This window comes from Myotis brandtii, unplaced genomic scaffold, assembly GCF_000412655.1.
Source record: "Myotis brandtii unplaced genomic scaffold, ASM41265v1 scaffold4, whole genome shotgun sequence".
Lineage (NCBI taxonomy): Eukaryota > Metazoa > Chordata > Mammalia > Chiroptera > Vespertilionidae > Myotis > Myotis brandtii.
In genome coordinates this window covers 4,188,335-4,201,066 of record NW_005365371.1, presented here as the reverse complement: position 1 = coordinate 4,201,066, position 12,732 = coordinate 4,188,335, and the positions used below count along the sequence as shown (strand labels likewise).

General features: G+C 37.7%; 1 pseudogene; it reads right to left on the bottom strand.

The window, feature by feature from the left end:
* LOC102242892 overlaps positions 1-7,061 on the bottom strand; it is a 9,780-nt pseudogene extending 2,719 nt beyond the window's left edge.
* Between the last annotated feature and the right edge of the window lie 5,671 nt (positions 7,062-12,732).

Sequence of the window (12,732 nt, the reverse complement as noted above, 5' to 3'; positions counted from 1 at the left end):
AAAGATAAAAATTATGAACAGCAAATACATATCTATCAACAAGTGAATCTAAAAATCAAGTGAATAAAAAATCTGATGAACAGAGTAAACTGGTGAATATAATAGAACCAGGGGCATACAAAGGGAGTGGACTGACAATTCTTGGGGAGAAAGGGGTGTGGGGGTGCAGGAAGAGACTGGACAAAAATCATACACCTATGGATGAGGACAGTGGGAGGGGTAAGGGCAGAGGTTGGGGTGGGAACTGGGTGGAGGAGAGCTATGGGGGGAAAAAAAGAGGAACAACTATAATAATCTGAACAATAAAGATTTAATTAAAAAAAATAATAATAATAATAAAAGAGAAGGTGATATTTGGCCCTGGCTGGTTTGGTTCAGTGGATAGAGCGTGAGCCTGCCGACTGAAGGGTCCTAGGTTCGAATCCAGTCAAGGGCACATGCCTGGGTTTTGGGCTTGATCCCCAGTAGGGGACGTGCAGGAGGCAGCCAATCAATGATTCTCTCTCACATTGATGTTTCTATCTCTCTTTCCCTCAACCTTCTTCTCTGGAATCAATAAAGATATGTTAAAAAAAAAGAAAAGAAAAGACAAACACAAACTCATTTTAAGTTAGGTCATATGCATGCCCTTTATCAATATCTGTTCTCAACACATACATATTAAAAGCCACTTAGTTTCTTCAAAGTAGCACTTCTCAAAACATTTTGGCCTCAAGACCCCTTTAGAACTCTAAAATATTTGAGAATCTCAAATAATTTTTGTTTATGTGGGTTACAACTGTCTATATTTATCACATGAGAAATTAAAACAAGTTAAATATTTATTTCATTAAAAATAAACTTATTACGTGTTAATATAAATGACACTTTTATGAAAAATAATAAAACAAAATAAATTTGAGAAGAGTGGAATTATTTTACATTTCTGCAAATTTGGCTTAGTAGAAGACAGTTGAATGCTTATAATCTGCTTCTGCATTCAATTTATTGGGTCATTAATTGTGGAATCTGAAACCACAGTAATAATGTTGTAGTATTACATTAAACCCATTGATTTCTCTTACAATCCAAATGAATCTTTTACTCCTATATAAATTTTATAATGAGAGAAATTATTTGGAAAATATTGGTTCCCTGAATTATGAATACATTCTATATATGTACATATTTCATTATATAATAAAAATAAAATCACATTAATATCACCATTGATATAATCAGTAAAATCTTAAGTATTGGGAAACTGTCCAATTCAACCAAGTAGATACAAGTTTTCTAAAATTCTAATTTTCACTTGAAAGCTTAAATCACTTTATTCATTTTCAAGACAATGTCTGCCAAATACCCAAGTCAAAACAACCAGAGTTTGTGGGCCAGTTATTCTTTCAAATAAATATAGTTTTTCATGAAGGGATAGTTTAATTCAATCACGTAAGTGGTTTTCTGCAAGGCAACCCATCATGTTTCATAGGTGCCTTTTGATTACTTCCCAATTTGCTACATAAATACTTTTCCTTGTCTCATCAAGTATACAGAAAGTTTTACCCACCACTGCTTTTGCACCATCAATGCAAATGTTAAAATAGTGTAAAAGGCAAAGAATGTATTAGTATTACTATGAAAATGGGTTTTGACCCAACAGACCCCAAGGGTACCACAGACTACACTTTGAGAATTGCTGCTTTAAAGTGTACCCCAGCTTTATACGTCACCCTTATACCCCCAATTCTTTCCTTTCTTTTAATTTTTATTTATTGAAGGGAAAGAAGGGGAGAAGGGGGGGGAGAGAGAGAGAGAGAGAGAGAGAGAGAGAAACATTGATTTGTTGTTCCACTTATATATGCATGCATTCATTGGTTGCTTCTTCTATGAGCCCTGAATGGGGATTAAACCTGCAACCTTGGTGTTATCAGGACAACGCTCTAACCAACTAAGCTACCCAGCCAGGGCCCCAAAGAGTTTCTATGCATTCAGTTTTTGTTTACAGAAAGAAGTCAGAATTGGTTAAACGCACAGCTATCCATAACCTACAGACTGAGTACTAAACTCTTGCAGTTAAGGCCATTTACTACTGAATCAATCTGATCTCATTTGGATGTAACATGTAAATCCTATACTTCATGTTCCCCAAATATACCAAAGACCTACCTGGCCTAAATCATCTTTGTGAATATATTTCTCCATTCTCAAATTTTCTTCATCCTTTTCTTTATCCAACCAAATCTTTCAATGCTCAGTAAAAATTATTTCCTATGTAAGGCCATTTCTGTCTATCTATACCTTCTAAAATGACCCCTCACATCCCTTGAATGCAAGCTGTACAGGAAAATAAATTCAGGGACTATTAAAGTTGGAAAATATTAGAATTAATTGGTCCATCTTCCTTATATTATACATAAAGGAAGTGATGAACCAAAAAGTAAATTGTTTGCCTCAATTCACACAAATCTAATTACTAACAAAACTAAGACCGGAATTCAAGTTTACTAACAAATCTTTCTTAATTATGTTAATACTAGAGGTCCGGTGCATGAAATTCATGCACGGTGGTGGGGGGCTGTCCGTCAGCCCGGCCTGCACCTTCTCCAATTCAGGACCCCTCAGGGGATGTCCAACTGCTGGTTTAGGCAGGCTCCTAACCGCTCACCTGCCTGCCTGCCTGATAGCCTCTAACCGCCTCTGCCTGCCTGCTCGATCGCCCCTAAACGTCTCTGCCTGCTGGCCTCATCGCCTCTTACTGCTCCCCTGCAGCCTGATCACCCCTAACCGCTTTCCCCTGCCAGCTTGATCACCCCAACCACTCTCCCCTGCCGGTCTGATCGCCCCTAACCACTCTGTCTGCCTGCCTGATCGCCCCTAACCACCTCTGCCTCGGCCCTGCCACCGTGGCTTTGTCCGGAAGGATGTCTGAAGGGACGTCTGGTCTATCCGGTCTAATTAGCATATTACCCTTTTATTAGTATAGATACTGCACCATTCTCTGACAATAAATTATAACTTTGCATCATTAATTATAACTTCAGGTGTCTTTCTTACCCAAGACTTCAAGCAATTTAAAGGCAGGCATTGCTCCAGCCAGTTAGCTTACTGGAAAGAGTGTCAGCCTGCAGGCTGAAGGGTTCCAGGTTCGATTCTGGTCAAGAGCACGTACCTCCGTTGCAGGCTCGATCCCTGGCCCTGTCCGGGGTGTGTGCGAAGGCAACCAATCAATTTGTCTCTCTCACATCGATTCTCTCCCTTTTTCTCCCTCTTCCACTCTCTCTAAAAATCAATGGAAAAATATCCTTAGGTGAGAATTAATTACAAAAAAATAAAGGCAGGGATTGTTCTACTATTGCTATCACTACTACTGCCACCACTGCTATACTATTTTACTATCTTCTATAATGTTTAACATAGATCCTTGCATGTACTAGACAATAATCTTTACTGATTTACGATACACACTCTGCCCAGATGAAATATTCTTCTTCTTTATTAACTCTCTTATCAAAGAGCATTTCACTAAGATAACATTATCCAGTACCCTATATTAACAAAAATATTTTTGGAAAGATTTATAGCCTCCCCCTAACAACCAATTAATGGCCTTAATCTTCAATCCTGTTCCATAAAGCAGTGTGTTTTTTTGTATATTGCTTCTGTCAACTGCTTAAAAAGTGCCAAATGAGGATGTGATAAGGTTCTTTACATATTACATTTAGCCAGAAACAATAAAGAAATGTACAAACAATTCATGATAAAATACTGACTTACCTATATTTTGCTCCATCATTACTCAAAAATGTTTTATAAAAAAAGAACAAATGATAAGTAGTGCCTTTCTCCAAATTTGTTCAAATACTTCTTACTTTTTCTACTCTTTAGTGAAAAACAAGTAGGCGAAACAAAAAGCATGCCCAAAACACACTGTACTCTTCTAACAGGCCCATTGTTTAATTGTGACTGACTCAAAGACAAACAATACCTCAATTGTCTATTGAAGGAGACTAGGGGAAGTTAAATATACAACAGAAATATAAAAAGGAGTGGTGTCTGGAACCAGTCAGTCCAACTAGTAGAAATTACTAAATTTATTATAATCCACTAGGATCAACTAGTACAAACCATGTACTATTAAAAAACATGATTTAAAAGCACAATTTAAAAATAAGTAAATAAATAAAAGCACAATTTCACTTTATATTTTTACTTACATTTTATATAAACAAATAGACCTTAATTTTCAATACCATATGAATATAATAATGCAACACTATTTGTTAAGACATCTAACAGTCTCTCAATATACTACAAGAGCTTTGACATCACTGGCCTTTTATTCCTCCTTCTCACCCCAAAAGCTTCAAATGCCTTTAATAGCAAAAGCATCAATAAAAATATCCCAAATCGAAAAAAACAAACAAAACAAATTTAAAAAAATGTTAATATCCCAAATCATCTTAGGTAGATAATATACACTGTGAGACAAAAGTTCACCAATCAGAATGAAAGGATTATTTTATTTGGTGGCAATACTCACAACATCAGGCCTATTATTAGTAGCAAAGCCAAAAAGGCAAAAGGAAAAGTAGGAAAGAGATATAGAAAACAAAACTGGGGCACTGGTAAAGAATAAAAAAGAAAAATGAAACTCAGATTCACACTCAAATAAATAAAGGACTGGATAACATCAAATCTTTAAAAACAATGGGTATTAAATTTTTTTTAATGCATGGGTAAGCTAGTTAAGATGAAAGAATGTTTCCATAGAGCTCCCAAAGCAAAGTGAAACCTGGAATAAGAGAGTAAGCGATTTACTAATCCAGTTATTCTTGAGGAATTTTTGACTAAACTCTGGAGACCATAAATTTCCACTGTGATATCTCTCACAGAGGACATGTGAAAAATCAACCCAGTCTCCCTAAATTTAAAAATGTAACAGGAATCCTTCCCACATAAAGCTAGGACCTAAAAGGCTATAATAAATAGTAACAGTGAATCAGAAATAAATCCTTCTGGGCAGAAGGGAATCTCTGAGAAATTGCAAACAAAATACACATTTATGACCTGAATTCAGTCCATCTAAAAAAATCCCAAATTGGTTTAACTGAATCTGGTAGCACTCCCTGGTGAATGGTAGTATCAAATATAAATATAAAGCCTACCTAGGAGAAAACAACTTCAACACAGGCCTCAAATAATAACCAAAAATAAAATTCTAAGGAAAGAAAGACCTCATAGTGAAAATTCAGAAAACAAAAAAGGTATCATGATAGATAACTAACCAAAACAGACTGGTGATATAGATGTGCAATGATCTGACACAGAGGATATCTAAGAAGCTCAGGGGAAACAGGCAGGAAAAAAGCAAATATGAAAAAAACAATACAGAACATTCAATAAGAAAAACATACCTCAAAATTAAGACCCAACATTTGAATTAAAAAGCAGCAAAGACTTAGTGGAAGAGAGAATTTGTGAAGTGGGAGATGTATCTGGAAAAGTATCTAGAATGTAGGACAGAGAGACAAACAGAAAATCTGAAAGAGAAGATGAGTAGGTTGAATGACCTAAGAAACATCTATTCGGAGTTCCAGGAGGAGATGATACAATAAATGAGAGAATGGTTCACCAGATAAATTAATAGCTGAAAATTTTCTAGAACTGATGAAATAAATTGAAGAAATATAATGAATAAAAAGCAGGACAAAAAATAACCTATGCACATCAAAGTGAAGATACATTATAGTGAACTTAAGACTATCAAAGATGCCCCACCTGTGTAGCGGTGTAGCTCTGTGGTTGAGCGTCAACCCATTCACCAAAAGGTCTCCAGATTGATTCCTGGTCAGGGCACATACCCAGGTGGTGGGCTCAATCCCCAGCAGGGGGTGTGCAGGAGGCAGCAAATTGATGTTGATGCATTGATGTTTCTCTCTCTCAAAAAAATCAATTAAAAAAACATTTAAAAAAAAAGATCAAAGAGTTTGTAAAATCAGCCAAAGGAGAAAAAAAGGGCAAACTTCACAGAAGTGGCAGCTGGATCTTTAGCTTACTTCTTTACCAACAGTGAAATCAAGAAGACATGGGAATATCCTCAGTGTACTGAGAGGAAAAAGCTGCTAACATAAATTGGAGATTCAACAAAACTATCTTTCAAAAATAAGGTTGAAATAACAGTTTGAGACAAAAAAAAATTACAAAAAATTGGACTCACTCTATATTCTTAACCAAGGTCAATTATGTTGAAATCATCAGTAACACAAAGATAATGGTAGCAATATGGATTATTAAGCTGTGCTTTAGTACAGGTGCTGGGGCTTGCCCATGATACTTTTCTTTTTTAAAATATGTTTTTATTTATTTCAGAGAGAGGAAGGGAGAGGGAGAGAGAGTTAAAAACTTCAATGATAAGAGAGAACCATCGATCGGCTGTCTTCTGCAAGCCCCCCACCAGGGATAGAGTCTGCAACCCAGGCATGTGCCCTGAACCGGGAATTGAACCAGTGACCTCCTTAACGTACAAAGCCCAGATGTACAAAGCCCGTTCTTTTTTGAGCAATGACACCAGGAAACTGACAGCTAAGTGGATGTTGTGCACAAGCTCATCATCTGTCATCTTCACATGGCAAACAGCTACTGCCCTACACAACTTCTTCTCTTCATCTGGAACTTGTGAATTTCACTTCATCGACTTTGGCCACCATGCTCTTATTGTGGGTCAGCAAGGAAGGGAACTTGACAGCCTTATTCAGGTCTGGGCCCAAGATTCTGATTGATTAGAGACTATGAAGCCAAAAAGGCACCATACTTCTTGACCAATTTCCTTTTCTTGTTGAATTTCTTCAGCGCCTCAGTGTCTACATGGGGGATATGCATGGCCTTGGCCTCATCACAGTTCTCAGAACACATACTGAGAACTTGGGGCAGGAGTGGACTTAAGCCTGAAAGTGACTGAGAAGTATTTGTCCTTCTAAGGGTCATAGTTCTTCAGGCTGATCTGCAGCTCTTGCATTGGTCCTGTGCAGAACTTCCTGCATTGACTCATAGAGGGTCTTTCAGGAGACTTTGCTGCTCATGATTCCTTGTGCCGCCAAAAAACAGAAAAGGGCGGGTGTGGCCAACTTTTAAATGCAGGCACAATACGACAACACCTCACTTCATGCCTGAGCTGTACACTGCCATGGGCTACTGTGGCACCCACGCATGCAACCTAGTAGTACAGGAGAGTTAACTCTGACCAATGGTGATGGATCTCAACTTACCAAATAGATCCTTTTTCTCACCCTGTATTAGATGATACTGTGACTGACTTTATATAACTTCCTAGGGGGAAATACAATGATACTTACTGAGCAAGCAGTTACACTTCCATATTGGCTACGACTCATTCTGTGCTTCTCCCCTTTCTCACACTTCAGCTCCCTGGGAATGTACTTTCTATGTAAAGACACATAAGCCTTTTCCGTCAAGCTCTACCTTCTGGAGAATCCAGATGAAGAAAGATCCTTACTTTACATCATACCAAAAAAAATTTTTTTCAGATGAATTAAAGATTTAACGTGAAAGGCAAAATTCTAACGTTTAGGAAATTATATAGGAGAATATATTTACATAGGAAAACATCTTTAAGACATAGCACTCTATAAAGGAAAAGATTGATAAATATGACACATTCTACACCATAAAACAGACAAGTCACAAAACAGGAACTCTGCAAGAAAAGGTAACTTATAAATATCCAGAGTATATAAAGAATCCCTATAAAGAAATGAGCAAAACAACAAACAACCCAATAAATAACAAGCAAATGACACAAACTTTCACTTCATAGATTACTTACAGTGAATAAATACATGAAAACATGCCCAATCTCATAAGAAAAAGTGAAGATGTAAATCAAGGCCATTAACAGATACCATTTACACCTTTTATATTGGCAAAAATTAAGAAGGCTGACCAAAATTAAGTGTTAGCAAGAATGTAGAGCAAAGAGATTCTTAAACACTGCTAAAAGAGTAAATTGCTACAACTACTTCAGAAAACAATTTGCTATCAGCTTGTAAAGTTGATCATCTGTCTGTATATTCTGCAACTCAGCAATTTTACTCCTGGATATAAATCCAAAAAACTTTGCACATGTGAAAATTATAATATTCATAGTAGTGCTTGTCATAACAGCAAATGACTGAAAACAACTCCATATTAGGCCAATTATGCTTTGGTAACAAACATATCCCCAAACCTCAACGGTTTAACATAGGTGTGGGGAATGTTCAGCCCATGGGCCATACTAAGGCCTGAGAAATCATTTGGTCTGGACCTGCCAAGGCATTAGGGGTGAGTTAATTAAATGTTTGACCAAATATAGCAGGCTGGTTTTTAAGTTGGTAATTTTGTATGGCCCTCAAATGATGTTATAATGGCCCTTGGCAGAAAAACAGTTCCCCACCACTGGCTTAATACAACAAAGGTTTTACCTGTAGTGGATACTAAGCTTGAGGAAGTTCTCTCTTCTCCTTAAGGAGATTTAGGGATCTAGGCTGCTGCCCTCTCAAAGGTCCCCCTTCTTATCAAAGCTCTACTATCTTAACAAGTCACCACCAAGATGGAAAAGACGGAGGGAGCATGCGGCTCTTGACTGTCTCAGTCTACAGGCGGCAAGCCTTACTTCCCTCATAGTTCAACAGTCTGGTACATACATGGAAGGCAACTGTTGAATGAATGCATTAGCACAGATCACTTCAACCACTTCAAGATGATTTGTGAAAAAGCATGGCTGTGACTTAATAAATAACAGAAAGCACAGTTTCCACGGATAAAATATGAGGTAAGGATAGTCCATGAACTGTCTACAGGTCACAAAGAGCAAGCAGGCTTCACCTCACAGAACTATTCTGAATGACCCAGAGTAGCTGGCTGCCACATCATCCTGTATGCTGGAATGGGAAGAATCCAGAGGTTGCATTCCACTTACAGGAGAGTATGAAATCAAATAATCAGGCAGAGACAAAGAGGCAAAGCAAACAAAACAAAACAAAAACAACAAAACCTACCTCTCATCACTTAAGAAAAATATTTATGTGTTTTTATTTTTATTTATTTTTAAAAATATATTTTATTGATTTTCTTTTTTTACAGAGAGGAAGGGAGAAGGATAGGAAGCCAGAAACATCGACGAGAGAGAAACATCGATCAGCCGCCTCCTGCACACCCCCCACTGGGGATGTGCCCGCAAACAAGGCACATGCCCCCGACTGGAATCGAACCTGGGACCCTCCAGTCCGCAGGCCGACGCTCCATCCACTGAGCCAAACCGGCCAGGGCTATATATGTGTTTTTAAAGTGAGAAAATTTTTAAGAATATTCCTAAACAGTATCAAATTGCAGATAGAGGTTTTAAAAAAAGTGAACACAAGTTTCCCTTTATCCCTACCACCCTCTCCTTTAATCCCAACTAGATTAAACTGCTAATAACTGCAATTTTATGTTATTAACATTTGCACTCCTAGCACATAGTACAGAACGTGATACACGTGTGCTCAACAAATGCTCACTAAAATGAACTGAGACTAGCGTGTAAATAAAGTTATGGAAACAGACATCACCAGGGGATATGCATTAAAAGATAACTTAAAAGAAGACATGGATCTTCATCAAATTTTCATAATTACATCAGTGACGTGAAAAAAAAATCATAGTACCAGATTAAGATATTTTGGGGAAATGAAGTGCCATCATGCAGACAGGCCAACCCTGAATGAGAATGTACTCTTAATGTTCAAATTATCTGTCTTCTTTACAATTTTTTGCTTATAAATAAACCATTCTGTAAAATGTGCTATCTAATATGGGTGGCCATGCTAGCCACATACAGCTACTTAAATTTAAATTAATTAAAATTAAATAAAAATAAAATTTTGTTTCTTATTCGCACCATAAACCTTTCTATACAACTGCTCATACACAGTCAGAGGAAGAGTGGTTATTTTAAGTCAAAGACTGTACCTAAAAGGTTTAGAAACTAAACTTATACTTAAGTTTTCGTTTTCCCCTTAAGTTTGTCTAAAATAGGAGAGCAAACAAGTGACTTCTGTACCAACTTGGTTAAAAGACTGACAAGTCAAAAGGTACTAGTCTGAATTTAGTAGTAGTATAGGATATTTCTCTGAAAAGGAGTGTAACATTATATATATTCTAATCATTTATGCAAACCCAGTTGTACGCTAACACTCAAGAACTTTGTTTTCATCCTCTAGAATTACTGTCCAATTTTTAAAGCATAAACTCCAATAAAACAGTGATATGGTATTATAAAGTCTTTCTCTTTCATGAGGATCCTGTAGTCTTTGATATCTGGGGGAAGATTAGTCCCTACACCTCAACAAGGGCAAGATTCAGCTTGCAATTTTGTTTCCCAGATGAAGTCTGCTAGAACCCTGCTACTAAGAGGGTTCATTCATATTTTTCATATGAAAATTTGTATGAAAAATATCTGAGCAAAGGAGAGAAAAGCATGATGGACTTCTTAAGATACAACATTCTATCAGTGTGATTACAACAGAAAACCCTTCCCAATGGTTATTTAAAGGTTCCCAAAGTAATGGCTAGTGATTATCTACTTGACAAACTTCTTAAACAAGTTATGTAAATAAATTTCATATAAACACCAAAGATAGAAAGTTCCAAAATGCAGTTTATATTATTTAGCATTATTACATCTCAGCCAATTTTTTCTGTAAAAAAACAAACAAACAAAAGCAGCAGCAAGCACTATCATAAAAAGCTTTCCCTCCCTACTACATCCACTACCTAGTAATGTTTTGTTAAACAATTAACACTGGTTCTCTTTATGGGTAATAAAAAGTGAGTGCCTTTCCCTTGTTTCTAGAATATAAACAATAGACAAAAAGATTTATATTCTAATTTTAATAAAATAAGCATGTACTGTTTTTGTAAGGAGGAAAAGCAGTTGTTATCTCGTTAAAAAGAAACTTATTCATCTTACAAGAGCTCTTTCAAATAGCCTTAATGGTCATAACCTGATATGAGCTCTATTTCTCTGAGCTCCTACAGCACTAACACCATTCCCATGCTGGTTATTGATTTAGTGGCTCTCAATTCCAAATTCATCCTTTTTGCCTACCCTGAGAATGGATCTGGGACCTTTAAGTATTTTTCCTTTTCCAGCTGGCACGATGTTAAAATTTATCAGTAGAGGGCGCAGGAGAGACACTGCAGAAGTTTTGCTTCCACAGTGTACTAGCTCACCAGGCTCCTCCAGCTCCAGGCTTCTACAGTGAGTTCCCCACACTCTCTTCGTGGGAGGTTCTGCAGCACAGCTTTGTGAACAGCTTCCCCTGGAACCCTAGAGGGCAGATGTCAGCACGGTGCACCAACACAGCATCACAATGACCTCACCATTTAGTGACCCACAGCTACACTCTCTCCAACAAGGTCTGGATCCCAGCTCCAGGGAGGATGGCTCTTCCCTGTGTGCTCTATCTACCTCAGCCCTGGGATAGCAGCGGCTTCTATTTCTGCTACGCCTATGTTCTAAGGGTTTCATTTACTTACTAGAGGCCCGGTGCACAAAAATTTGTGCACTGGGGGAGGGGGGGAGAGTCCCTCAGCCCGGCCTGTGCCCATTTGTAGTCCAGGACCCCTTGGGGGATGTCCACCTGTCTACTTAGGCCCACTCCCCGGGGATCAGGCCTAAGCTTGCAGTCAGACATCCTTCTGGCAGCCAGGGAGCCCTCGGGGGATGTCTGACTAAAGGCTTAGGCCCCCAAGGGATCGGGTCTAAACTGTTAGTTGGACATTCTTAGTGCTGCCACAGAGGTGGGAGAGGCTCCTGCCACCACCACTGCGCTGGCCAGCCATGAGCCAGCTTCTGGCTGAGTGGCACTCCCCATATGGAAGTGCACTGACCACCAGGGGGCAGCTCCTGCATTGAGCGTCTGCCCCCTGGTAGCCAGTGCGCATCATAGCAACCGGTCATTCAGCCGTTCAGTCAATGTAAATATTAGCCTTTTATTATTATTATATAGGATGTCCCTATTTCCCCCCTTTTGCCCCCTCTACCCAGCTCTTGCCCCCCACTTCTCTCTGGCCATCACCATACTGTTGTCTATGTCCATGGGTTGTGCATATATTTTCTTTGGCTAATCCCTTCTTTAAATTCACTTCTTTAAATTTTTATTTTCAAATAAGTGCTTATAACTACACTATTATATATTTTGTATTATATTATTTAGAATTAAGATATTTTTAATTGAACCCTTGTAAATTTTAGCACAATTTAATAAATTATGCTAGAAGCAATTAGGAGATTTTTCATGTAATGCATACACATTTCAATTAATATTTTATTAATTTTTAATTTTTTAATATTTTAATTTGAAATAATCTCATACATGTAAAAAAAACTATAAAATACTACAGCATATTATATGTACCCTTCACCCAATTTCTTAGGTGTTAATAATTTAAACATAACCATTATACAACTAACAAAATTTGGAATATATTTTTCTTATAATCTCTTTAATGTTACTTAATCCATTTACTTTGTTTTTGTTAATCTTCACCCAAGGATATTTTTCCATTGAATTTTAGAGAGAGTGAAGGGAAAGGGAGAGACACATTGATTGGTTGCCTCCTGCACATGCTTTGATAGGAACTGGGGATCAAGCCAGCAACTGAGGTACATGCCCTTGACTGGAATCGAACCTGGGACCCTTCAGTCCA